The sequence below is a fragment of the Cervus elaphus genome, chromosome 23 (assembly GCF_910594005.1).
Source record: "Cervus elaphus chromosome 23, mCerEla1.1, whole genome shotgun sequence".
Taxonomy (NCBI): domain Eukaryota; kingdom Metazoa; phylum Chordata; class Mammalia; order Artiodactyla; family Cervidae; genus Cervus; species Cervus elaphus.
Genome location: NC_057837.1, coordinates 60,091,080 through 60,117,630, shown reverse-complemented (window position 1 = coordinate 60,117,630; position 26,551 = coordinate 60,091,080). Strand labels below are relative to the sequence as shown.

Sequence of the window (26,551 nt, the reverse complement as noted above, 5' to 3'; positions counted from 1 at the left end):
GTCTCATTGAATCCCTAGGGGTTCAGTTCTGAACTGCGGCGCAAAATGGAAGGCGTTCTTATCGTAAATCATAATAAGGAGACTTGAAATAATTAAGCGAACTTTATTGCAGTACCTGTGCGAGCTGACGAGAGAGAGAACACGAACCTCCCCCTAAGTGTACAATTGGTTTGACCTAAGATAAGATGGCGGTCCCTAGGTTTCCCGCATTTCATCCAGTTGGCAAGTCCTACAGTCTGCAAGCCGGTCCGCCTTTCGTGAAAAGAAGCATGCGCGACCTGCAGAGCTGGAGAGCGAAGCATTTTGGGAGTTGAAGTCTCGTTCATTGGTCCCTCGTCTAGGGTCGGGGTTCCAGCAGCACATTTTTTTCTGCTCACACTTCGAGTTCCGGAACAAGTAAACGAAAGTTGGGCCCCAGGAGTGGGGTGGCGCAGGAGTCGAGAAGTGACGGTACTAGCCCTTTGGAGACTTAAACCCAGTTCCTGCTCATCAGGAGTCCTAGCCAGAATAAAATACTTTGTCTCTTCGATCTGCCTCTCCACCCCACTTTCCCGGGCAACCGCCCCAAGGCAGGTATAGGGGACTTTCTGTTGTGCAAAACTGATTATGACGTCCTCTTGGTTGAACATCTCCTAAGACTTTCCTTTGTGCACCAAAAAGAGCGCAAGCTCTTCTGTTAACATCGGAGTTTCTGCATAATTTGGACACTGTCGCCATCCTCTCTCACCCCCGCCCCCGCCGTCTCAAGCCGCCTCTTCTGCCGCTCTCATTAAAATTTCCCGAGGCTCCCACTCACTAAAACTGCAGACTGTTCCTGGATCTTTTCTGTGTTGCCTCCCTCCCTTGGCACTGGCAATTACTTCTGTTACTGTCACCTCCTAGACTGGCTAACTTCGGTATGTCCATTGAACCAATCCAGGGATCCTTTTCTCTGGGGTTCTTCCCTGCCTTTGTTGTTGTTGTTCAGTTGCTAAGTTGTGTCCTACTCTGCGACCCTATGGACTGCAGTCTCCCAGGCCTCCCTGTCCTTCACCGTCCCTGGCCGCCTTCTTCCATCAGACTGTGACCTCCCAGTGGACAGGGCTGAGTCTGATGGTCACCCTGTTCCCTGCAGGCCCTGCTGAAGGCTGGTATGTGTGTTACTGAGAGGAATTCAGGTGTTAGCCTCACCTTTGGTGGGGCAGAGGTGTGAGGTCTGGAACAAGGGCGAGAAAGCTGGGTTATTTTGGTACCTGTTTTTATCCCTGAGCTGCCTCAGAATAGCTGCTTGACCCAGGGGATGGGCCTCCCCACCTTCTCCAGCTCTCCTTTCACAGCTCTTCAGCTGACTGGCACCTCTGCTGTCAAAGAGACAATCTCCTCCCCTGAGGGATGGAGTGGTGGCCGCTGCAGACATACAGTGGTGGCCTCAGGGAGGTGGCTGTGACCTTTTCTGGGCCTCTTCTGTCTGTCAGAGAGGTCTGTGGCATTTGACCTCAGTGGACTAAAAGTCCACAGTAATGACTCTCTTGAGTGCCGTCACGCTAGTTCGGTTCAGTTCAGTTGCTCAGTCATGTCCGACTCTGCGACCCCATGGACTGCAGCACACCAGGCTTCCCTGTCTGTCACCAACTCCTGGAGCCCACTCAAACTCATGTCCGTTGTGTCGGTGATGCCATCCAACCATCTCATCCTTTGTCATCCCCGTCTCCCGCCTTCAGTCTTTCCCAGCATCAGGGTCTTTTCCAATGAGTAGGTTCGCATCAGGTGGCCAAAGTATTAGAGTTCACGCTAGTTACTTCTGCTTTATGAGTCTTAGTTTTTCACAGGTTAGACAAGATGATTCTAGGTTTCTGTGAAGCTATCTTCCAGGAAATGAGGCCTTCATTTAGCTTTTCAGCTGTCTTTTCACTCTCTGGTTCCTTTCCCCTATCTTTATTCACATTTATTCAGTTCATAGCTTTTCATCACTCGCCATGAGACGGACAGTGTGCTAGATGCTGAGGATGTGGTATGAGCAAGACAGATACCAGTTCCTTGTAAAACTCACCTTCTAAAGTGATAACAAATAACACACAGGTAAACAAGTGAACAAACGCTATGAAGGAAAAAGATAAGTAGGTGTGAGGGGAGAACTTTAGCTTGAGTGGTTCAGAAGCCCCTCTGAGGGAAAGACAGAACAAAAGTCCTGAGGCAGGAAAAAGCTTGATAAGTTTGAGGAAGGAGGCCAGGGCAGCCAAAGCATTCGGAATGAAGGAAAGAAGAGTAGGAAATAAGGTGGGAAAGGTGGCCAGGGCATTCAGGCCATGGTTAGGCGTCTGGAATTTCATCTGAAAAGAGTAGGGGTAAGTCCCAGGGTGTAACCCTCATGAGACCTTTCCAATGATCTCAGCAGCCCTCACAGCCTCAGTTCTTCATTCTTCTACCCAGTTCCAGCCTCCATGCATGACGTCATTCAGAGGGCTCACCCAGACACACACATACAACCCCTCACACTGTGTAGGTCACAGTTGAGACCCAACCCCTGCTGTCTTCCAGGCCAGCTTGGTATAGGTCTCTGATTCCAAAAAGTTCTCAATCTCCAATGTTCAGTAGTTATGGCGCCTCCAAAAACAGCTTAGTTATCTTTAATACTAATTCCTCTGTCCTTCCATAGCACAGCTCTCAGATTAAACTTTCTTCAAACAATAACAATAGCTACAGTCGTAGTTAAAATGTTCATAGTACTTGTCCTGTGCCACACACTGAATGTTCATCATCTCATTTTATCCTCACATCAGCCTAGTGAGGTAGGAACTAAAAGTATCCCACTATACAGACGTGGAAACTGAGGTTCAGTCAGGTTGCAGGACATGCCCAAGGTCACTTAAGAAATGGAGCTTACATTCCAACCAGAGCCATAGGCACTGCATAAGAACCTCCGCATATCAACTTTCTATTGTTGCTTAACAAATCATCCCAAAACAGAGTAGTTTAAAATGACAGTAATTTTTTGCTTATGTTTGTGTGGATTGGCAACTTGGACATGTCTCAGCTGGGACAGCTCTTTTCAGCTGTACATGGTTTTGCCTGGGCTTACTGCTGCATTGCAGTCAGTTTGCAAGTCAGCAAACTCATTGGTCATACATATATGGCCTCATTCACGAGTCTGGCAGATGGCTGGGGCTGCTGGCTTGAGGGCCTAGGTTCTTCTCCACGTAGCTTCATCAAGCTAGCTCAGGCTTCCTCATGATGGCCTCTGAAAGGAAAAAACCAAAGCAGCAAGACCTCTTGAGGCCTAGGTTCTGAAGTTCTCTGAAGTGCTATAGCATAATCTTCACTACATTTTATTGATCAATGCCTATCACATGTCCAGATTCAAGGAGACTAGAAATAGTCTCTTGATGGAAAAGAAAACAGAGTCATATTGCAGAGTCAAGTATGTGGGGTGGGGGAATCATTGTCACCATCTTTATGAACAATGCAGCACACTAAGTGACCATGGGTATAGAACAGGTTAAGTGTATTATGGTATAGCTAAACATGGATCTATTAATAGGGAGAGCTAATATGTTTTGAGCTCTTAATATGTCAGACTGTACAAGATGCTTTCTGTGTATTAACTCATTTAATCCTCATAATGGCTCTGTGTGACAGGTTCATGTTTATCCAAAGCTATAAATTAAATACACCCAGTCTTAGGTTAAGCCACATGTGCAAGATCCCGCAGGTAGTAAGTGGCAGAGCCCTTAAAAGTGATTTCTGGACATAGAAAACTGATCTTGCCATACTAGTATGTGATAAAAAGCAAGAGACAAAAGTTTGGTGAGAACACATTTAAAAAACTTTTAAAAACAGGTATATATATAAGTATTATGTGGCTTTAGACATAGTTCAGGAAAGATTTACCATAAACTCTTAATGGAACTTATTTCAGGAGAAAGGAAGAGGAGGGAAATTTTACTTTAAACACTTTTGTCTGCACAGTGTGAATTTTTTGTTTGATTTTTTTCTTTGTACAACAAAGATAACTTTATTTCTACATGTAGCAAAGAAAAAAAATTTTTTTAATGTTCTTGACTTGTCTCTTACTTCTTTCTTTCTATTTGGTTTTTACATTTACTGATTTTTTAAAAAATATTTATTTGGCTGCATCAGGTCTTAGTTGTGGCACTCGGACCCTCTGGTTGTGTCATACGGGTTCCAGAGTGCATGGGCTTCAGTAGTTGCGGCTAGCGGGCTTTGTTGCTCCATGGCATGTGGGATCTTAGTTCCCTCCCTGACCAGAGATTGAACCCATGTCCCCTGCATTGCCGTGTGGATTTTCAACCACTGGACCACCAGGGAAGTCCCTGTTTTCCCTTTTTGACACCCCAGCCCAGCCCCTTATCAATTCTGACCTGAAATTTTGTGACTATCATAGGGGGCCCCTTCTCTTTCCCTCTCCCACATGCTCTGCATACTGACTGCTCCTTTCTTGTTCAAGAGTTTTCAGTGGCATTGCATTACCTTCTAAGAAAGCCCAAACATCTTGGTCTCAGATACATGGCATGTGTAACCTTGACTCCAACTTGATTGGATTCCAGCTCTGTCATTTACTAGTAGTAAATCTTGGAGAAGTTATTTGACCTCTCTGAGCCTTAGTTTCCTTATCTGTTAAGAGAGACAGAGAAGGAAGAAAGAAAGGGGAGAGGGTATAGCATGACATATATCTTTTGTATTTTTTTTCTGTTAGGATAATATACTGATTGCCTTTTATTTTCAGGATTCTTCCTTGTTTTTTTCTACTTTCTTTTTTTAGTGAAAGTATAGTTGATTTACAATATTGTGTTAGTTTCACATGTACAGCAAAGTGATTCAGTTATATATGTGTATATATATATTCTTTTTCAGATTCTTTTCCACTACATGTTATTGTAAGATATTGAATATAGTTCCCTGTGCTACACAATAAATCCTTGTTTATTTTATATATGATAGTGTGCATTTGTTAATCTCAGTTGCTCAGTCATGTCCGACTCTTTGCCACCCCATGGACTGTAGCCTGCCAGGCTTCTCTGAACATGGAATTCTCCAGGCGAGAATACTGGAGTGGGTTGCCGTGCCCTCTTCCAGAGTATCTTCCAAACCCAGGGATATAACCTGGATCTTTTAAGTCTCCTACAGTGGCAGGCGGGTTCTGTACCACTAGTGCCACCTGGGAAGCCCGTTTATCTCTCACTTCTAATTCATTTCTTCCCCCACTCTCCTTTGGTTACCGTAAGTTTGTTTTTTATGTCTGTGGGTCTATTTTGTAAATAAGTTTGTGTTATTTTTCATTTCTACATATAAGTGATATCATATAATATTTATCTTTTTCTAACTTATTTCACTTAGTATATTAGTCTCTATGTCCATTCATGTTGCTGCAAATGGCAATATTCCATTCTTCTATGGTGGACTAATATTCCATTGTGTATATAGGTATATGTATGTACGCCATATCTTTCTTATCTGTCTATTGATACTTAGGTTGCTCCCATTTCTTGGCTAAATAGTACCACTATGAACATTGGGGTGCAGTATGACAAATCTTGCAGCAAATTAGATTACTATGCAATGACTCAGTCTCTCCCCCAGTTAGGACTGATTGATACTCTCTACTTTGTTGATATTAGATGTGGCCAAGCAGTTTGCTTTGGCCAATGGAATGTGAATGAATATGACAATGTGCAAGTTCAGCCTAGGCCTTAAGAGATCTCTCATGTTTTCAGCTGCCTCCTTGGAATTTCCTTCTCTGTCATAAGGATGGGACTGTCATTAGTATATTCCATCTTTTGAAACAGTGTCAGTCAAAGTTGCCGTAGAAAAGTCTGGGATAAGGATAGTTTCATAGTTTAGTGTTTTCTTTGTATTATTATTTTTGGGTGACTGAGCCACATAGCTTGCAGAATCTTAGTTCCCTGATCAGGGATTGAACCTGGGCCCCTGGCAATGACAGCGCCGAGTCCTAACCATTGGATTGCCAGGGAGTTCCTAGTATTAAATTTTAGGTTGTATTTTTGCTTATTTATTTAGCTGTGCCAGGTCTTTATCACCACATGTGGGATCTCCAGTTTTTATTGTGGCATGTGAACTCTTAGTTGCAGCATGTGGGATCTAGTTCCCTGACCATGGATCAAACTTGGGCCCCCTGCATTGGGAGAGAAGAGTCTTCTCCACTGGGAAGCCTCCAGGGAAGTCTTCTCTTTTGCATGTATTATTTTTTTTTTCCCATGAACTCTTTCTCTTTTGCATGTCAGGAAACTAAACAGGTGGGAGGAGAATGCTCTGTGTCAATGTAGAAAAGCAGTAGTTTCTGTCCAAATCCCTAACATCAAATCCAGAAGAATAAGAGACACATGTAGTAGTCAAACCCAGCAGAGCCCAGCTGAGATCAGCCAAACCCCAAATGCAGGTGGAAGAGGGAGAAATCAGCATTTGCTGCCGTAAGGCATGGGTATTTGGGATGGTTTGTTATGTAGCATTACTATAATGCTATATCCACCTCTAAGGGCCCTTGTTAGGATTAAATGAGTGATAACAGCACGTCATGCTCAGTAACTCAGTTGTGTCTGACTCTGCAACCTCATGAACTGTATGTAGCCCGCCCGCCATTCTCGATCCATGGAATTTTCCAGGCAAGAATACTGGAGTGGGTTGCTATTCCATTTCCAAGGGATCTTCCCTACCCAGGGATCGTAACTTCATCCCCTGCGTTGGCAGGTGGAGTCTACCATTACACCACCTGGGACGCCCCCAAGTGGTACAGTAAAGCCCTTAAAAATATGCTGACATGTAACAAGAGTCAAGTCAATGTGAGTGATTATTATGGGGGTGCAACTGGGAACAGAGAAGTCCCTGTTCTCCCAGGTCTCACGTTTTGTAGAGAGAGATGTGCTCTGTCAGAAGGTGATGAGCACTATGGAGGAAAACAAGGCAGGGAAGGGAGAAGGGAGTGCTACGGTGTAAATTCAAACAGATAGTCGATGGAAGCCTTGCTGGGAAGGTGATTCTTAAGGAAACACGTGGAAGAGGTGAGGTGGGGAGTTGCAAGGGTATATGGGAGAAGATTGTTCCAAGCAGAGAATAGGCAAAGACCGTGAAGTGGACTCATGCCTGGTGGGTTTAAGGAAAAGCCAGTAGACAGGATGGCTGAGCTGAATAAGCAAGGGAAAGATGATGTCAGGGAGGTTCCCCTGGGACTAGTTCATGCACACCTTTGTGGATCATTGTAAGGACTTTGGCTTCTGCTATGAGTGAGGTGGGCCATATTGGAGAGTTTTGACCAGAGAAAGGACAGGACTGACTTTGCATTTTTACAGGATCTCATCACTGTAACTGATGGGTGTAGAACAAATGGAATGTGAGTGAGCTGAAGCAGAGAGACCAGATAAGAGGCTGCTGCCAGTCCAGACAAAAGATGGTGATGGTTTGAACGAAAGTTAGACTTTGGGATTATTATGAAGGTAATAATTGGGGGTTATTATGAAATTAATCTACATTTTGTAGCAGATTGATGATGGAGTGTTTGAGAAAGAGGACTTGAGGATGACTCCAAGATTTTTGCCCAGAAGAATTGCAAGAAGGAATTTGCCATTAACTGAGATGTGTAAGTCTGTAGAAGGAGAACTTTCTTGCAGGGGAAAGGAGAGGAGAATTAGCAGTTCTATTAATATTTGGAACTTGTTATATTTAAGGCACCTATCAGATTTCCAAGTGGAGAGGTCTAGTTAGAAGTTGCATTTGTGAATCTGAGCCCAGGTTGGAGTTATAATTTTGGTAGTTGTTATGGACTGACTTGTGTCTCCCCAGAATTTGTGTCAAAACGCTAACCCCTCATTGTGACTATATTTGGAGATGGGGCCTTTAAAGAAGGTAATTAAGATTAAATGAGGTCATGAGGGTAGGGCCTTAATTCAGTAATCCTTAGAAGAAGACAGACATCTGAGTGTCTCCTCTGTCTTTGTGTGTGTGTGTGTGTGTGTGTGTGTATGTGTGTGTATGTGTGTGCAGAAGGCAGGCTGTGTGAAGGCACACAAAGAAGGTTGCAAACCAGGAAGAGAGTTCTTATAGAAACCAGCCCTGCTGGCACCCTTATCTTGGACTTTCAACCTCCAGAACTCTGAGAAATAAAAAAAAATTCTGTTTTTAAGCCATCCAGTCTGGTATCTCGTTATGGCAGCCCGAGTAGATTAACACAGGAGTCATCATTGTGGAAATGATTTTTAAAGCCGTGAGGCTGGGTGAAATCTCCAACAGAGTGAGCATAGACAGAGAAGAGGGCAGGGCTAAGGACTCAGACCCCGGGGCCCCCAACATTAAGAGACAAAGAACCAACAATGGAGCCTGAGATAGGGCAGCTAGTGAGGAAAATGGCCCTGGGAACCAAGTGAGGAAAACATTCAAGGCGGGGAGAATTTATGAACTGTGTCAAATGCTGCTGAGAGGTCCAGGAAGATAAAGATCAAGAACTGATTTAGCCAAGTGGAGGGCATTGTTACTTTGACAGGAAAGAGTGTAAATAGAAAAATGGGAGCAAGAGTCTGATTGGAGTAGGATTAAGAGAGTATATATAAGATTAAGGTATAAACACACACATACATACATACATATACACATAAGGGAAAGGAAAGCTCTTAACAGTAAAAGAACAAGTAAATGTAGAAAAAGAGGAATTAGAAATTTACCATTTGGCAACCATTCTAGTCATAATTGTTTCAGGAGAGAATCATTAATGGATATTGCAATAGTGGATTAAAGTTTGACAAGAAACAGGATATTTGCATAGTCCTGGAGTGTCTCCTCACAGGGTACTTATTAATTACAAATGGTAACATTGTAACTTTACAGTGAAGAAACCGATCAAGTGATGATAAAGAACCACCAGTAATGGGGCAGATTGACCTATCCCTCATATGACGCTGAGGGGGATGCAGCATACTTTTCAGTGGTATTTCTGTTAAAGTGCATGGCCGATTCATGAGGAAATGTCCAGTCACTAAGCTGTGTCTGACTCTTTGTGACCACATGGACAGCAGCAGGCCAGATTTCCTTGCCCTTCACTATCTCCTGGAGTTTGCTCAGATTCATGTTCATTGAGTTGATGATGCTGTCTAACCATCTCATCTTCTGTCTCCCTCTTCTGCTCCTGCCCTCAATCTTTCCCAGCATCAGAGTCTTTTCCAATCAGTCATTGGCTCTTCTCAGGTGGCCAAAGTATTGGAGCTTCAGCTTCAGCATCAATCCTTCCAACCTCTTCAGGGTTGATTTCCTTTAGGATTGACTGGTTTAATCTCCTCACTGTCCAAGGTCAAGAGTCTTCTCCAGCAAAATTCAAACGCATCCATTCTTTGGCATGCAGCCTTCTTTATGGTGCAACTTTCACATCATACATGACTACTGGAAAAACCATAGCTTTGACTAGACAGACCTTTTTTGGCAAAGTAATGTCTCTGCTTTTTAATATGCTGTCTAGATTTGTCAAAGCTTTTCTTCCAAGGAGCAAGCACCTTTGAAATTCATGGCTGCAGTCACTGTCCTCAGTGATTTTGGAGCCCAAGAAAATAAAGTCTATCACTGTTTCCATTGTTTCCCCATGTATTTGCCATGCAGTGATGGGACCAGATGCCATGATCTTAGTTTTTTGAATGTTGAGTTTTAAGCCAGCTTTTTCACTCTCCTCTTTCACCCTTATCAAGAGTCTCTTCAGTTCTTTGCTTTCTGCCATAAGGGTGGTGTCATCTGCATATCTGAGGTTATTGACAGTTCTCCTGGCAATCTTGATTCCAACTTGAGCTTTATCCAGCCTGGCATTTTGCATGATGTACTCTGCATATAAGTTAAGTAAGCAGAATGACAATATACAGCCTTGATGTATTCCTTTCCCAATTTTGAACCAGCTCGTTATTCCATGTCCAGTTCTAACTGTTGCTTCTTTACCTACATAAGGTTTCTCAGGAGACAGGTAAGGTGGTCTGGTATTCCCATCTCTTGAAGAATTTTCCACAATTTGTCATGATCCACATGGTCAAAGCCTTTAGCGTGTAGTCAATGAAGCAGAAGTATATGTTTTTCTGTAATTTCCTTGCTTTTTTTATGATCCAACAGATGTGGGCAATTTGATGCCTGGTTCCTCTGCCTTTTCTAAATCCAGCTTCTATACCTGGAAGTTCTCAGCTCATGCACTGCTGAAACCTAGCTTGAAGGATTTTGAACATTACCTTGCTAGCGTGGAAATGAGTGCAATTGTGTGGTAGTTTGAGCATTCTTTGGCATTGCCTTTCTTTGGGATTGGAATGAAAATGACCTTTTCCAGTCCTGTGGTCCCTGCTGAGTTTTCCAAATTTGCTGGCATGTTGAGTGCAGCCCTTTCACAGCATCATCTTTTAGGATTTGAACTAGCTCAGCTGGAATTCCATCACCTCCACTAGCTTTGTTTGTAGTGATGCTTCCTAAGGCCCACTTGACTTTGCACTCCAGGCAGCCTGACTCTGCAACGAGAGAAGCCACCATGGTGAGAAGCCTGCACACCTCAACTGGGAAGTAGCCCAGCCTCACTCACCACAACTAGGGAAAGCCCGTGTGTTGCAACAAAGACCCAGAACAGCTAATAAAGAATAAAAAACAACACATAAATATTTGGGCACAATATTGTCACGAAGTACAGTCAGTCCTCCATATCCAAAGATTCAACCAACCTTGGACTGAAAATATTTGGGAAAAAAAAATTTTTTTTTTCCAGAAAGACCTAAAAAGCAAAATGTGCATATACCACACACTGGCAACTATTTACTTGGTTTTGGGGCTTCACTGGAGGTGCAGTGGTCAACTCCTTGCTTCCAATGCAGAGGGCTTGAGTTTGATCCCTGGTCAGGGAGCTAAGACCCCACATACTCCAAACTGCAGCCAAAAAAACAACAACCATCACCACCAAAATACATGACATTTACATTGTTCTAGGTATTATAAGTGATCTAGAGATGATTTAAAGTATATGGGAGGATGTATGTAGGGTATATGCAAATGCTATACACCATTTTATATAATTTTATATATCCACACACTTGAGCATCTGTGGATTTTGGTATCTGCAGGAGGCCCTGGAACCAATTCCTCCCTGGATACCAGGGGATGACTTGTAGTTGGGAGGGCACGGCTGTAAGTGGACTCACTGTGAATCTGTGGGCTGAATCAGGAGCTCCGACTACTCAAACACTACAACTGCGTGGCTGTGATGGTCCAAAATGTGAGTGCCAGCTCTAGGTAAAGTTCTGAACCAAGCACAACCTGATCTGTTCCCAACTTATCTGCTTTCTTGGCAGATTCATTGTTTATTAAAACCAAGCAAATACTGTGTTGGAAAAGGCAAAATTATAGACAATAAAAAGATCAGTGGTTGCCAAGGATTTGGGGGAAGAGCAGGAGGGATGAATAGATGATGCATGGGCATTTTTAGGGTAGTGAAACCCTTCTCTATGATACTGTCATGTGAATACAGGATTACGCATTTGTCAAAACCCACAGAACCTTGCAACATAAAAAAGTGAATCTTAATGTAAACTATGAACTTCCCTGAATAATGATGTGTCAGTATTGGTTCATCAGTTGTAACAAATGTATCACACTAATGCAAGATGTTAAAAATAGGAGAAACTGGATGTGTTCCGGGGAGAAGTATAGAGGTACTTGGTGTAATTTCTGCACAAATTTTCTGCAAACCTAAAACTAAAATAAAGCCTATTAAAATGAATGAAGCAAAACAAGCCTCCCAGAATTCCCTGGCAGTCCAGTGGTTAGGATTGTTCTCTCTGCCAAGGGCCGAGGTTCAATCCCTGGGCTGAGGTTCAATATCTGGTTGGAGAACTAAGATCCCACAAGCCTCCTGGTTCAGCCAAAAAAGCAAAAACAAAGCAACAACAAAAAACAATGACCCCTTCCTCCCCACCCCACCCCGACACACACACACTGTGTTTGTTGTAAAATAGAATTTAGTCCCAGGCTCAGATTGTTAAAAACAAGATTTGCACCTATGCTAATTAATAATGGAATGTTTGAATACCGCATTTGACTTGGGATCTGTTGCAGGATGTCTGCACTCCTGCTTTCCTCCTGCTCTATGCCCAGGCCACACCCCAATCAGTGGGGCTGCCCAACACCCCTGACAATGCTGCCCCACTTGAGATCTTGGCACTGGACCCTTGCCCTCTGTCCCTTGACCTTGAAGAACATCCTTTGAAACTCCTAAGTGCCTCTTGCTGACCTTGGGTGATGGAGTCTTGATGGCCAGATTGAAGAGTCTCCCTAGGGGCTTCCCTGGTGGTCCAATGATTAAGAATCCACCTTCTAATGCAGGGGACACAGGTTCGATCCCTGGTCAGAGAACTAGGATCCCATATGTCATGGGGCAGCTAAGCTCTCTTGCAACTAGAAAAAAGTCCACATGCTATAATGGAGACCTAGAGGAGCCAAAAAAGAAAAAAAGTCTCCCTAGCCTCAGCAACTTCAGGGTTACTGGAGTTCCTCTAGCCTCTATGAACATAGCTCACACATCAGCTTTCAGAACTCCTTCTTTCTGTATGAATCTCAGCCCCTTACTCATTGTATGAGCTTGAGTTAGTCATGTCATGTCACTTTACTAAGCCTCAGTCTCCCCATTGGTCAGAAAGAGGGTGGTAAGACCTGTCTCACAGTGTATTTATTTGTTTGGTAAATATCTGTTGCGCACCAACTGTATGTACTGGAGCTATAACGTGAACAGAATGAACATCCCTCCCTTATTGGAACTCATGGTCTCAGAAAGATAGACAAAGATCAAATAAATGTATAAAACAATGTCAGGGAGGAAGAAAAAGAAGACAGGGTCATAGAAATAGGGCTAGGGCTGCTTGGGTATAGTTAAGGCTTCCAGAAGGAGGTGGCATTGGAACAGAGATCTGATTGAAGTGGAATGAGCCACGCAAGTCTGCAAGGAGAACTTTCCAGGCAGAACAGCAAGTACCAAAGCCCTGATATGCTTGGTGTGTTTGAGAATCAAAGAGGAAGCAAGCTGACAGGGAGTGCATGAGTGAGAGGAGAGAGAGGGTGAGGACAGGAAGATAGGGAGAGAGCAGACCAGGCCAGGAATCTGGGCTTTATCCTGACTGTAGCAGGGAAAAAACCTGAAGTTATTCACTGAGGAAGCCCTCCTATGTTGTGTGTCCTTGCATATGAGAAAAGTGGGCAGGTACACTCTAAAGCCACCCTCCTGTCCAGGACCACGGTCTGTGTCCTTTTGGTGGAAAGTGCTCTTGCTCTTCCCAGCCGGCTGGTGATGGAATGTGTATCCAGGCTGTAGTTCCCATAAAATAACACGAGGTGGCGACTCGGGGTCGCGTTTCTAACTTGTGGGTTATTGATTCAGCCCTGAATATTCATTGGAAGGACTGGTACTGAAGCTGAAGCTCCAATACTTTGGCTACATGATGCGAAGAGCCAACTCAATGGAAAAGACCCTAATGCTGGGAAAGATTGAAGGCAAGAGGAGAAGGGGACGACAAAGGATGAGGTGGTTGGATGGCATCACTGACTTCAATGGATATGAGTTTGAGCAAACTCCCAGAGATGGTGAAGGACAGGGAAGCCTGGCGTGCTGCAGTTCATGGGGTCACAAAGAGTCGGACATGACTGAGTGACTGAATGACAAAATTGATTTCCAGCGCAGTGGTTACCAAACTTGTACGTCATCAAAATCACCCGGAGGGCTTGTTAAAACCCAGCTTGCTGGGTCCCACTCTCAGGGTGTTTGATCTATAGGTTTGGGGTTGGTCCCAAGAATCTGTATTTCTAACAAGTTCCAGGGGATGCTGATGCTGCCAGTTCAGGAACCTCACCATCAGAACCCCTGGTTGGAGCCCTGAAGTAGAAATCAAGACCGCCTCCTTCCTTTCAGAGATGGGGCAACAGAGGTGTCTGACCAAAACACTCCAGTATCTTCCCATCATGTTTAGAATTAAATCTGTCTCTGATCAGATTCCCCTCCATCCTTGCCACAAGTCCTAGTTTCTCTCCTCACCTTATCTCCTGCCACTTTCTAAGCAATGGCCACACTGTTTTGCTCCGTCCTTGAAGCTGGTTCCTGCATCATAGCCTTTGCACGTGCTGTGCCTCTCACCTGTGATGCCTTCCCCACAGTCTTTTCCTTGCTTGGCACCCTCTCATTCCTTATGCCCCAACTTGAATGTCACCATTTGAAAAGCTTTTCCTCTGCTGGCCCGGAAGCTGGCAGCCCTGCTCCTCTTCACCCCTGTTCTTTTGCTTTTGAGTGCTTGTGTGTGTGTGTGTTAGTCGTTCAAGTTGTGTCCAACTCTTTGCAACCACATGGACTGTAGCTCCCCTGTCCATGGGATCTTCCAGGCAAAAATATTGGAGTGTGTTGCCATTCCCTTCTTTCTCCAGGGCTTCTTCCCGACCCAGGGATCAAGCTCAGATCTCCCACATTACGGGCGGATTCTTTACTGTCTGAGCTACCAGAGAAACCCAGCTACCTTATCTTGGTTGATTGTTTCCTGTTTAGATTCTAGGCTTTTGAAGTCAGGGACTGCCTTCTGCTTCATCCCAAGTACCCAGGACAGTGTTGGCAGCATGTAGGCCCCCCAGGAAATAGTCATTGAATAAATAGAACTAAACACTTTTCCAGACCCTACCAGACAGCCAGTGGGTGAGCAGGGACTCCATGTAAAGGATATGGATTATGTGATGTTCAGTATCACCTCACCCTAGTCCCAACCCTGACATTCAGAGTGATCTGGAAGGAAATAAAGATAAATAAAGGGACGTACTTGGTGGCCCAGTGGTTAAGAATCTCCCTGCCAATGCAGGGGACGTGGATTTGATCCCTGGTTCAGGAAGAGTCCACATACTGAAGGCCAACTAAAGCCTATGTACTACAACTACTGAAGCTCTTGCGCTCCAGAGCCTATGCTATGCTACAGGAGAAGCAGTGAGAAGCCTGCACACCACAACTTGAGGGTACCCCCCCCCCATTTGCCACAACTAGAGAAAACCTGAGAAGGCCCAGCACAGCCAAAAGCAAATAAATGAATTTTTTTTTAAGATGAATAAGGTGGTGTTTGTTAAGAGTTTATAGCCTTGCAAGCAATCCTAGCTCACTGTCTACCTCATTTGTTATCTATCATAGGGGCTGCTCAGAGGGACTCCCCCAGAGTTCTGGGTTTGGTGGGCAGAGACACTGCACAAATAATAAATTTGTAAATCCTTTCTACCTCTGTTATTGCATTGCACCCTCAGGTTAAAAAAAACTACCCCACACTCAGCAATAATGCAAAAGGAGAACTGTATGTTCTTTCAGAAACATGCTGGAGCATCCTTTTAACAGGCCCACTCAAGGGTTATCTAAGTCTCTAGGGGAACAGATCTTTTTCTGACTTGTCATTTACTCATCTGCTAGGGCCCAAACACAGGGAAGTTCTGTGTTCACTTGTAGGTTTATTTATGATTTTTGTCCAGTAGAAAAGGTCATCCTGAAGATTGCAGTTGTTTTGCCCTGTAGGAGTTTAGGCAGTTTCACTCTGCAATCATTTTTCAGCATTTTGTCTTTCATTGGTTATAAACTTTCTTATACTCATTGAAGCAGCTTAACGGCCCTGCTGATTGGTTAAATGCTAATGAATTACAGATAATTTTGGCATGTGCTTTTTTTTTTTTTAAGTAAAGTCTTTATTTTCAAGGAAAAAGTACCTTTTCTCATTTTCTGTTCTTGGTATAAATTTTAATTATTTCCAGAAACCAAAACTTCCTGAACCCCCTCAGTGTCATCTAAAACTTGAGCTTTCTCTATTTCTGGGTAAAATGAGCTGTGCAGTTCTACTACCCTTTTTGACTTCAAACTTTTCTTGGCCAAAATAACAGTACAACACCAACATTTCCTCTATGCTCTTCATCTATGACACCAGCTCCTACATCTATGAAGTGTTTTACAGTCAAGCCAGAACATGGAGCTACTCTCCCAAAGCACCCAGAAGGAAGGGCTAGCTGAATTTCAGGCCATGATCAGGGCCATGACGTGCTCTGAGAGCCAAGCAAAGAGGAGCTGCATGCCACCACCTCTGCAACCTGGGCGGCTTTGCTGGGGGAGATAACTTATGCCTCTTGAGAGCAAGACACGGTTGCGCAGAATGTGGGCCCAAGAGAGAGCAGGGAGGACAAGCACTTAAAAAGAGAATTATTTATTTGCCCACACAGGGTCTCAGTTGTGTCATTCGGGATCCTCACTGCAGTGCACTGACTCTCTAGCAGTGGTATGCAGGTTCAGTAGTGTGGGGCTCAGGTTTAGATGCCCCCAGCATGTGGGATCTTAATTCCCTGACTAGGGATCAAATCCACAACCCCTGCAATGCAAGACAGATTCTTAAACACTGGACCACCAGGGAACCCCTTGGCACATACGTACTTTTTATTTGTATGAGAATCATGTCTTTAGGTTTGAAAAAATTGATCTTTGGGGATCAGCTTTATGATAGTGGCTGATCATTCCTGTATTCCAGATGAGTCTGTTGAGGCTCAGAGAGATACAACGTTTGTCTCCATGAGCAAAAGTGAAGCGGGGTCTTGACCTTAGATTGGCCTGACCTCAGCGCCCCCGGTCCTTCAGCAATACCACACTCGTGTGCACAGTGCTGTTCTGGGCACTTTATAAACTCTTCCACTTAATTCTCACAACTCAACAAACGACATGTTGCTATCTGCATTTAAGGACTAGAGTTGGGAAAGAGGTCACTCGATGTCACTCAACTCTTTGATGGCTGGCAGCAAGCCTTTTGGAATCCAACAGACCTGAGTTTCAACTCTGGCTCACAGCCTCTTTAGCTAAGTGACCCTAGGCAAGTTGTTCACCTAACTTCTCTGAGTCAAACTGTAATATGGGAATAAGAGCCCCTTCCATGTGGGGGCTGTTGGTAATACTGATAGGCAAATCTAAGCCTGGGGCCTCCAGGCTCACAATGACACCAGCTTCTCTTGTTCTGGAATCTAGGGGGAAAGAGCAGTTGATTTGTTGCTGGCTCTTCCTGGTCTTCCCAGGTGGCACTAGTGATAAAAAAAACCCGCCTGCCAATGCAGGAGATGCAAGAGATGCACGTTCTATCCCGGGGTTGGGAAGATCCCCTGGAGTAGGAAATGACGACCCACTCCAGTTTTCTTGCCTGGGAAATCCACGGACAGAGCAGTCTGGCGGGCCACAGTCCATGGGGTCACAAAGAGTAGGACATGACTAAAGCTTCTTAGCTTGTTCCTGGGCTGACTGGCATAAGGATCCTGGAAGGACAGGCAAGTACCTGGTGAAAATGGGAGGGAGAAGCTGCTGGGCAGGAGTGTTGGGGAGCTCAAAGGAGTCCCCAGGTTGAGTGCAGGTGTGGACTGCTGGGCCGGGACTCCAGTCAGTCAGCTGGGGACAGCAATGGAGCCTGGACTTTGGGGTCAGGGAGCTGGAAGTTCTCTGAGCTCCAGCATCCGGATCTGTAAAATGGAATAATAATGACTCTTCCCTGCTTTGGATTATTGTGAGGCCTCTGCTGACAGTGGGCTTAGTTGGAGGGGTGCTATTCTAGGGTGTTCTCTGGAACCTCAACCCTTGTCTGTGGCCTTTCTAAAGCCTGAGGAGGTTATTGATCATGTACTGATTAGGATAATGATGGTAGAGAACATCTGGGGTAGATTAGGGGCCACTAGGCGGTCCTCCTTCAGAGTTTTGGGTTTGTTGGGTCAGAAACATGGCACAAATACACAGCCAAGGGTCATTTAGGGCTTTGCAGTTTTACAAAGACTTCCACGCAGTGGCATCACGCCCTTGTGTTAAGACAAACTCTCTATGTCAAGCATTCTGTTAAAGGCCTGACAGGCTTTATATTTTGATCTTCCAGGTGAAGTAGGTGGGTGTCTTGACCCTCATTTTTCACCTGAGAAGAATGAGGCACAGGAGGGCTAAGTGACTTGCCTAAAACTACACAGGTAACAAGTGGCAGACTGGGGACTGGAGCACAGACAACTGAGTTTCCGAGCTGGCCTTTTGAGTGGAGAGACCACGCAGCAAGTTGGAGGCTCAGAGGCCTTTGGAAGGACCCCAGGGCTCCTCTGGCCACTCCTGTCTAGCCTTGTGCCCCACTGTACCCCCTGGAAGTGGCTGGAGGGGAGAAGAGAGGATGGCTGGGGCACTGAGCCTGAGGGGGAGGCTTTAGGGCGCAGGCCAGGGAGGCAGGGAAGGAAAGGATGTAGGGAGGGCCTCTGTCCCTCCAGAGCAGCTGAAGGGAAGATAAAGTCCTGAGGAGATGTAGCTAGGGGCCCAGATGAGGAGGAAAGGAAGAGGCTGGGAGGCGGAAGATACAGCTGCAAGAGAGGAAGCAGAGTCTGGAGTCTCAGGGGAGAGGGGAAGGGGTGGGCTGGGGACAGGCCAGGCCCTTGGCCCAGGGTTCTGGACCCCTGCCACTCCAGACTCCACAGATGGGACCCTGTGGAGGGACCCTCAACAGATGCCACCTTCACTCCTGTGCTGCACAATGCTGGTGCCACCAAGGTGAGCCCAGAGTCCCCGGCCTCAGTGGCTCACACACTCTGAGCGCAACTGAGTGACCAGATGGGCACTGTCCAGGCCATTCATTCATTCATTCATTCATTCATTCAACAAACACCTATGAAGTGCTCACCGTGTGCCAGGCTGCTCCTGGGCTCCTCCTAGCAGGAAACTAAGTCCTTCTGAGGAGACACCAAGTTCCAATTCAAGGAGCCCCCAGTCTCACGAGGAGACAGACAAGACACAGGAAACAAATCAGTGTACAATAATATCAGGTCAGGCTGTAAAGCCCAAGAGGTGAGCAGAGCTGTTTCATGAGGGTAGTCAGGGAGGGCCTCTCTGAAGTGACATTTGAACAAAGACCTGAAATCTTGGGGCAAAGGAACCTCACTCATGCCAGCGTTGATTACTCTCATAGTAAAATTCTGCCATCTTCTCTCCTCTGTGGACTCACTCCCAGGTAATGTCACCCAGCCCCGCGACTTTAGCCTACCCATGCCCTGATGACTCTTAAATGTAGATCTATCAGGTAGGCAATTCCCTGGTGGTCCTGTGGTTAGGACTCTGTGCTTTCACTGCCAGGGGCATAGGCTAAATCCCTGCTCAGGGAACTAAGATCCCACAAACTGTGGGAAACAACCAAAAAAAAAAAAATCTGACATGTGAATCCAGGCTCTCTCCTGAGCTCTAGATGCTGGTATCTGCGTGCCCATCAGCATGCCCACTACTGTTGCTTCTGCAATTCTCTCTGTCAGTAAAGGGCCACCCTTCATGCCGCTGCTCAGGCCCAACACCAAGGAGGGACCGCCTTGACTCCTCTCACCTCACCCCTGCGTCTTGTCCTGCTGGTCTCATCTCTAACATGCATCTGGAACTCTATCCCGTCTCCCCTGTCCCATCATCACTTTCATCTGGCAGCTGGACTGTGATGGCACTTAGACCACATCAATTCCAGATTGAGAGCTGACGGCCGGGGGCAGGTGTGGGCTTGTGAGGACACAGCCTGGGATCCCAGGTACAGACTGAGTCCTGCCTAAGCTACTATCTGTTGTGTGATCTTCAGCAAGCTGCCTCCCCTCCTAGTCTGTTTTCTCCTCCCTGAGGTGGGGATGAATGTGTCTGCCTCACTGGACAGTGGAGAAGGTCCAGTGAGATAACTCTGGCCTTGGTGAGGGGCAAGGAGGCCCCCGGCAGGAGGCAAGGATTTTATTCGACAGGTGTTTATTGCACCCCAGCTATGTGCCCGGCACCGTACTTGGTTCTGGAGGTGTGATGGTGGCAGATAAGAATGTCGCTGTCTTTGCTCTCAGAGCTTTAATGGTGGCAGGAGAATGGGTAGACCAGGAGGGCACCCCTGTCAGGGGCATGGCATAAGCCAGGGTGTGGAGGTGGGATGGATGGCAGTGCAGGGGCAGGGAACCAGAGGCACAGTCTCTTGCCCCGGGCCATGGGAGGACCTGTGAGAACCTCAGATGTCAAATTCGGTTCAGGGACCTTGCTCAGCAGCACTGGAGCCCCCTGTGTCAAGGAAGGAGCCCTTGCTGCCAGGCTGGAGGGAGCCACCTTCCTGCTCCTGTCACACGGCTCCCCCTTGACTGGGAGCTCCAGCCTAGGACCCTCCCCAGCAGGGACACCCCTCCCCGAGAAGCCACAGCCTGGCAGAGGGTCTGGGGTGCTCAAGATGGCATTTCTCACCTGGACCCCAGATCAGCTCCTGGTTGGGGAGGATCAGCTCCTTTGTGAGAATCACCTCATTGAGTCCCCAGGGCCCCAGTTCTCTGCCTCTGAGGCTGGAAGTGAGACTGTAGGAGTTAGGAAAAGACCTGTGTGTGTATATGTGTGTGTGCGCACGTGTGCGCATGTGTATGGGTGAGTACACGTGAGAGAAAGAAACACAGAATGAGCCTGAGTGTGAGAGGCAGATTGAGGTGTGTGTGAGAGAGAGAATGAATGTGTGTGTGTGTGTGTGTGTGTGTATAAAGCATGAGAGATCTCTGCCCAGGCCAGGCAGCTGGACTAACGGTCCATTTCCCCCCTGGTCCAGAGGCCTCCTCCAGTCCCCCAGCTGCCCTGATGGGCCAGGTCAGCCCCCCCACGGGAGCCCCCAGCCGCTCCCCACTCGGCTTTCCTTGTATTGTGCACAGCCTGGTTCCTCGAGGAAATGGGGCGGCTGCTGGGTGCGGGGGCGGCCGCCAGCAGCCCCACCCCCTTCCCCCCATTGTCACTCCTGGCTTTGGCCCCTGGCCCCTGCTGCTGACGCTAAAAATAGTCTTGTTCACAGGGAGACAGCCGCACCCCTGAGCGGGCTTCCAGACTGGGCATGGGGCCAGAGTTGCCAGGACAGATTCGTTGTCCCCGGGGAGGGGAGTGAGGTGCACCCATCGAGTTACCAGGGTCAAAGCACAATAGGGCTGTGTGACCTCAGGTCACCTTCTTCCCCTCTCTGGGCCTCAGTTTTCTCATCTGTCAAATGGGGATGAGGACACCTACCTCCTGGAGTTGCTCTTGAGAGTGGACAGAAGTGCGGCTGGGTCCCCAGGGCTCTGTCGGTGCCACCTGAGTATCTGGGAAGCCTAAGGCGAGAGGGCACAGGCCTTCATCCTCATCCCTGTGAGAGACAGTCCAGTGGCTACCAAGGGCCTCCGATTTCCCTCTGCACAGAGGAGCTGAGGTGCAGGAGAGCCCACATGGAGTCTAGAAGCGTCTAAAGATGTGCGTGTGAGACCTGGGAGATACGGGCTCTCTGTACCTCCAGGGTCTGTGTGAGGGCATGCTGTGAATTACGTGGCCAAGCTGGGACTCGAACCCACGTCTCCAGCTTCTGAGGTCTGTGTTTTTTCCGCTCTGAGGGGCTGCTTCCATGCTAATGACTCTGCAGACTTCCTGGCTAGATCACCTTGTCTTCAGTCCACAAACACATGATTCATCGCGAAGGAAGACGCTGGGCGGTGGGTGTTGAGGCTCGGGCTGGGGGGCTGGGTAGTTTCCCTGGAGCAGGCATGGGTGGACAGCTGCCCGCTCTGTCTCCTGGCCACTGAGCTGGGTCTGCAAAGAGGGGATTATCTGTGTGTCTGTCTGTCTACCGGGCTCTTTCTTTCTTTCTTCTTTTTTGCTTTGTCCTTTTTTCTCAACCATGATTTGTTCGACATGGGTTCTGTTGTATACTTTCAGGATCTGGAACTCTTAGAATCACTCTGGCCACAGTTGCAATTTTATATGTCTTTCTGTGATTAACTGTGTCTCCCACTAATCCTGGGCCCTGGGGCAGTGACTGAGGCTTTATTATTAAAAGTCATGTATCCCTGGAGACAAATACAGTGTGAGTGTTCTCCCATGAAGACCCTGATCCTGTGCAGGTTGATCTCCATCCACTTGTATTTGGGGATTTGTAGGGACGGCTCATCACCTGGTTTGGATGTAAATCTGGGCGGTGGGGTTTTGGTTTGCTAACTACTTGCTTCACCTATTTTGATGTGGGGATTTGGAAAGATTCAAAAACTGTGTTTCCACCACAGTCACAGTCATCTTCCCAGAAGCCTGACTCTTTCTGAATTTTTATGCACAGGGGGAAAAATCAGTACTCGAGGTGTTGAGCGATGGATCTCCTTGGGACCCTGGAGATGACCACTGTTTCCGGTTTGGGCCTCCTTGCACATCAAGCAAATGTAGGTACCCAGATTGTTTTTACACGGACACTGATGCATCCTGCTTTTTGTATTGCACTTAGCACAGTGTTTTGACACTGTTCCAAGTCAATATACAGAGTACCTCCCCACTTACAACCAAAAATGGCTGCATGTAAAGCAGGGATTTTTAGCTTTTTGTCCTATGGACCCCTTTTGGCATCTGGTGGTAGGATGGACCCCTTATCACAATCATGGTTTTTAACCACATAAAATAAAGCGCATAGAGGTACAAAGGAAGTCAATCATACTGAGATGCCATGACCGCAACAGCAGCAAGAATTCGCGATGTAGTAACAGAAGAGCCTCCTTATAACGACATTAAGTTAAAGGTGCACAGGCAGGTTTGGGGTCTCGATGAGCTTAAACAATATGTGTGTGTGGGGGTGTCTACACGCACTGTGATGATGTCAGACAAGTGTCTTCAACTTCTGCTGTGGCAAGGTCACTGCTGACCCTCCCGGGGCTCGTGGTCCCCATTCATACTTGAAGGGAATGCTGAATTTCAGTTAGAGGTTGGTGACTGTACAGTTTTTATTTCATTCCTATCCAAGCTCTCAGAGTCCCTGAGTCCTGGAGCCCAGGTCCAGAACCTCTGTCACAGAGTGTGGCTGCCCTCACTTTATTCATCCCCATCTCTGATTGTAAAGTCACCCTGTCTCAGCGTTTCTCCAAATCCCATCATTGCACAGAGGGGGAAACTGAGGCCCCCCGGCTGGCGAGTGGGCTAGGGTGACAGAGCCCCAGGTCCTGACTCCTGGCCCAGATGCTTGCCCGGCTCCTCCCCCACCAGGCTGGTGGCAGGGAGTCCAGCAGGAGCAGGTTGGCAGCTGGTGTCCTGCCCGGAGAGTGACCCGGCCCCGCCTGCGCCCTGCACCCCGCCCTGGCCAGCACAGCTGTGGATGTGACAGGAGGCTTGGCTCCAATTCACCCAGGCACATTCCTGGCCCAGCCACTAATTTTTTTTTTTTTTTTTGGTGACTCTTTCTCCCACACCCCCAACCCTCACCCCCCTTTTCCTCAAAAATGCTCTGTCTCTCCCCAGAGGGTCCCTTTGGGCGGCGGCTCCTGGAGGGAAATGCGGCCTGGATTTCCTGGAACACTCGGAGCTGGAGTCCCAGCGCTGGGAGGAGGAAAGCTGCTGGCAGCAGAACACCACCCCGCCCCCCAAACATAACTGGTTTCTCTGGAAAAAGGGGGTGAGCTGGAGCCTCAGGATTCCCGTTACATTGGACGCTCCTAGAAGAGGTGCCTACTCCTGTGATGGGCCGCCACGAGACACCCCTTCAGACAACTGTGACTCTGTGACCTTTGGGGCCCTGTGACCTTGGACAAGCCACAGGTTCCTGCTGGGATCTGGTCTCCTCACGCCTTAGCCTGGGGCCTGTGACCAGGACCTGCCAAGGCCTGTGGATGGTCCAGTGAGGGGATAAAGCTCAGCACGAGCAAGTGAGGTGTTGGGGGGTGTTGGGGAGGCAGGTTTGGGGGATACACTGGGGCAAGGGTGGGTTGAAGATCCTCCATCCTCCTTCATTCGTTCATGAGACAAATAACTTGTTGAGCACTTACCATTGTGCCAAGCACTGGCGCACAGCAGTGAGCACAAGAGACCAAGGCTCAATCCACAGACAAAAGTCCCCGCAAAGTCAGGAGGAGATGGGGAACAGTGAAGCAGGGTGTGAGGGCTGGCGGAGAGCCTCTGCTAGGGGACCGGAGAGCTGAGGCATGAATGAAGCGGGCTAGGCTGCAGAGGGGGCGGTGGGATCCTAAGGCTCAGAGGTGGGTGCAGGTGAGGGAAAGAGGGGGAAGCCCATGCTGAGAGAGAGGTGGGGGCTTGTAGCCCAGGAAGGGCCTTGGCTTCATTCATGGGAAACCACCAAGAGCCCTGACTAGTGCAGTGACATGTCTGCAAAATAACCCACAGGGGTTGGGGGTGGCGTAGGCGATGCTGCAGGAGACGCGCCCTCAGAGCATGGGCTTTGAGACCAGGCAAGGCTGCTTCCCAGCTCTGAGTGTGGGCAGGGAACTCCCCCTCTCAAGCCTCAGTTTCCTCCTTGGTAAAAGGGGGGCTCATAGCACTCAGATGACCAAGAAGAAGGACCATGAAGGGTGTAGCGACAGCTTCCCAGGGTGGGAGTTGCTCTTTCTGTGAGTCTGAAGCCACTTGCTTGGGCAGAGCTCAAGGCTGGCTTTGAATGTGAGCATGGGTGTGGCTTTGAATGAGGCTGCTCAACTCCCAGGGATGTGTGGGGTCATGACCTTGGATGGGGATACCCCTGAGTTGTCTGCAGCTGCTTTCCCTTTCTGAGGCCAGAGCTGGATTTAGGAGAGCCACTAGGGTGAGGGAAGAGGGGCAAAGAGCCACCCTGAGATGCAGAGGAGTCTGGGGGTCCTCCTCTACAGTCTCAGGTTGCCCTTCTGACTCATCCTTCGCCCCCAGAGGGGGCTGGACCCACTGGTATGCTCAGTCAGTCTCCCTCTCCCCTGATCCTCAGCCGCCATGAGGGAACACAGCAAAACCCAGCCCTGGCGCAATGACGGGAAGGGTAGGAAAGTAGTGGTTTGTTGTGCCTGACGTGTCTGGACAGGGCCGCCTGTCGAGGAGAAGGGACCCCACCTGCCCGGGTACTGTGCTAAGTGCTGTCCTGCATCAGTTGAAAGCCAGTGGAATGATTTCCTTCCACTCCAACTTTCAGTGGCCTCCTGTTGCCCTCCAGATGAAGAACAGACTCCTGTCATGGGTGCACAGGCCTCCTGGTTCTTCCTCATTGATGCCAACTTTGTTCCAGTATCCAAGCCTTGCATTGATCCCTACACCAATCCCCCTTGGCCAGGTAAACTTCTGTGCCCTGTTCAGCTCAGTTTTAACTGCCACTTCCTGGAGGAAGCCCATCTTGACCTGCAAACTAGATTGAGTTTCATGTTGTTTGGTCCTAAGGTTGCCACCTCCTCTTCTGGCAACACCTATCACTGTCGTAATTTCATGGTGTGATTACTCGATTATTGACTATCTCCATGTTAAGACTGTAGTTAATGAGGTCAGGGACGCTGTCTTGTTCACAGTGGTAGCCCCAGCGTCCGACACAGTGTCTGCACATAGCAGATGCTCAATACAAGCCTATGGGATGATGGAGGAATCCTCTTGACAACCAGGGGAAGGAGGTGGTATTATTCTCTTTTTTACAGATAAGGAACCAACAGCACAGAGAGGTTAAGTAACACGCCCCAAGGTCACACCGCCAGTGCACAGCCAGACTCAGATGGTGTCTGTCTGGGGATGACTCCCTGCCAGCAGGGCTCAGAAGGTGGGCAGTTGGGGTTATGCAGAGAGGAACTAGGACCATCTGGACAGGGAAGGGGTGTGGGGGCGTGCCCCACCCATCCGTGTTTTCTCCTCGCTCTGGTGGTTCGTGGCTGTTTTCCTCAAGGGCGACTCAGGTGACCTTCAGGTTGGTCCCAGGGGCCGGCTGGGTGGAGGGCCTGGTCTGGCCCCGGCTGCTTTCCTCGCCCCTTTGCCCGCCCGCTGGCTTCACGCACAGATTACAACTTCCCCTCCACGGCAGTCTTACGCAGGCCACCTCCGGCTCGCCATTGTCTCATTGTTTGCCGAGGGAAGCTCCAGGAGGAAATTAACCTGCTGCTCACCCCAAGCAGGGAGTTTCACCCCCAGTCCCCACTGGGAATGACTGGGGCCTGGGCAGGAGGGGGTGGGGGCAGGTAGTAGACAATACAACAGGCAGCCTTGAGAGGAGTGAGCTCCCAGGCAGGGAAAAATGCAAGCAGAAGCGCCATTCCCTGGCAGATTTACTGGGCCGTATTATGGGCCAGGCTGTGCATAAGGGAACTGGAGACACAGATGTGAGACAAAGGTCTTCTTGAGGGCCCTGCAGCTGATGGGAGCTGCTGTGTGGGGGCCTCAGGGCCAGATGGCTCTGCAAGCTGGACAGGTAACCAAGTCTGAGAGCGTGTGGGCAATGGGGAGTGGTGGGGCATAGAGCAAAATGAAGACTGAGGGCATCTCCTAAAGGCCTTTAGATCCTGATTTCATTTTAACAAGGTGCTGATGAAAAAATGCTCAAAATCCTTCAAGTTGGACTTCAGCAATATGTGAACCGAGAACTTCCAAATGTACAAGTTGGGTTTAGAAAAGGCAGAGGAACCAGAGATCAAATCGCCAACATCTGTGGGATCATAGAGAAGGCAAGGGAATCCAGAAAACATCTACTTCTGCTTCATTTACCATGCTAAAGCCTTTGATTGTGTAGATCACAACAAACTATGGAAAATGCTTCAAGAGATGGGAAGACCAGACCACCTTACCTGGCTC

General features: G+C 47.9%; 1 long non-coding RNA gene across 1 annotated transcript; it reads left to right on the top strand.

Annotated features, from left to right (window-relative positions):
- The first annotated feature begins 6 nt into the window (after positions 1–6).
- On the top strand, positions 7–26,551 carry LOC122681176. Its single transcript, XR_006336891.1, has 3 exons — positions 7–396; positions 22,107–22,206; positions 23,270–26,551. It is a non-coding gene; the product is annotated as an uncharacterized LOC122681176 (long non-coding RNA).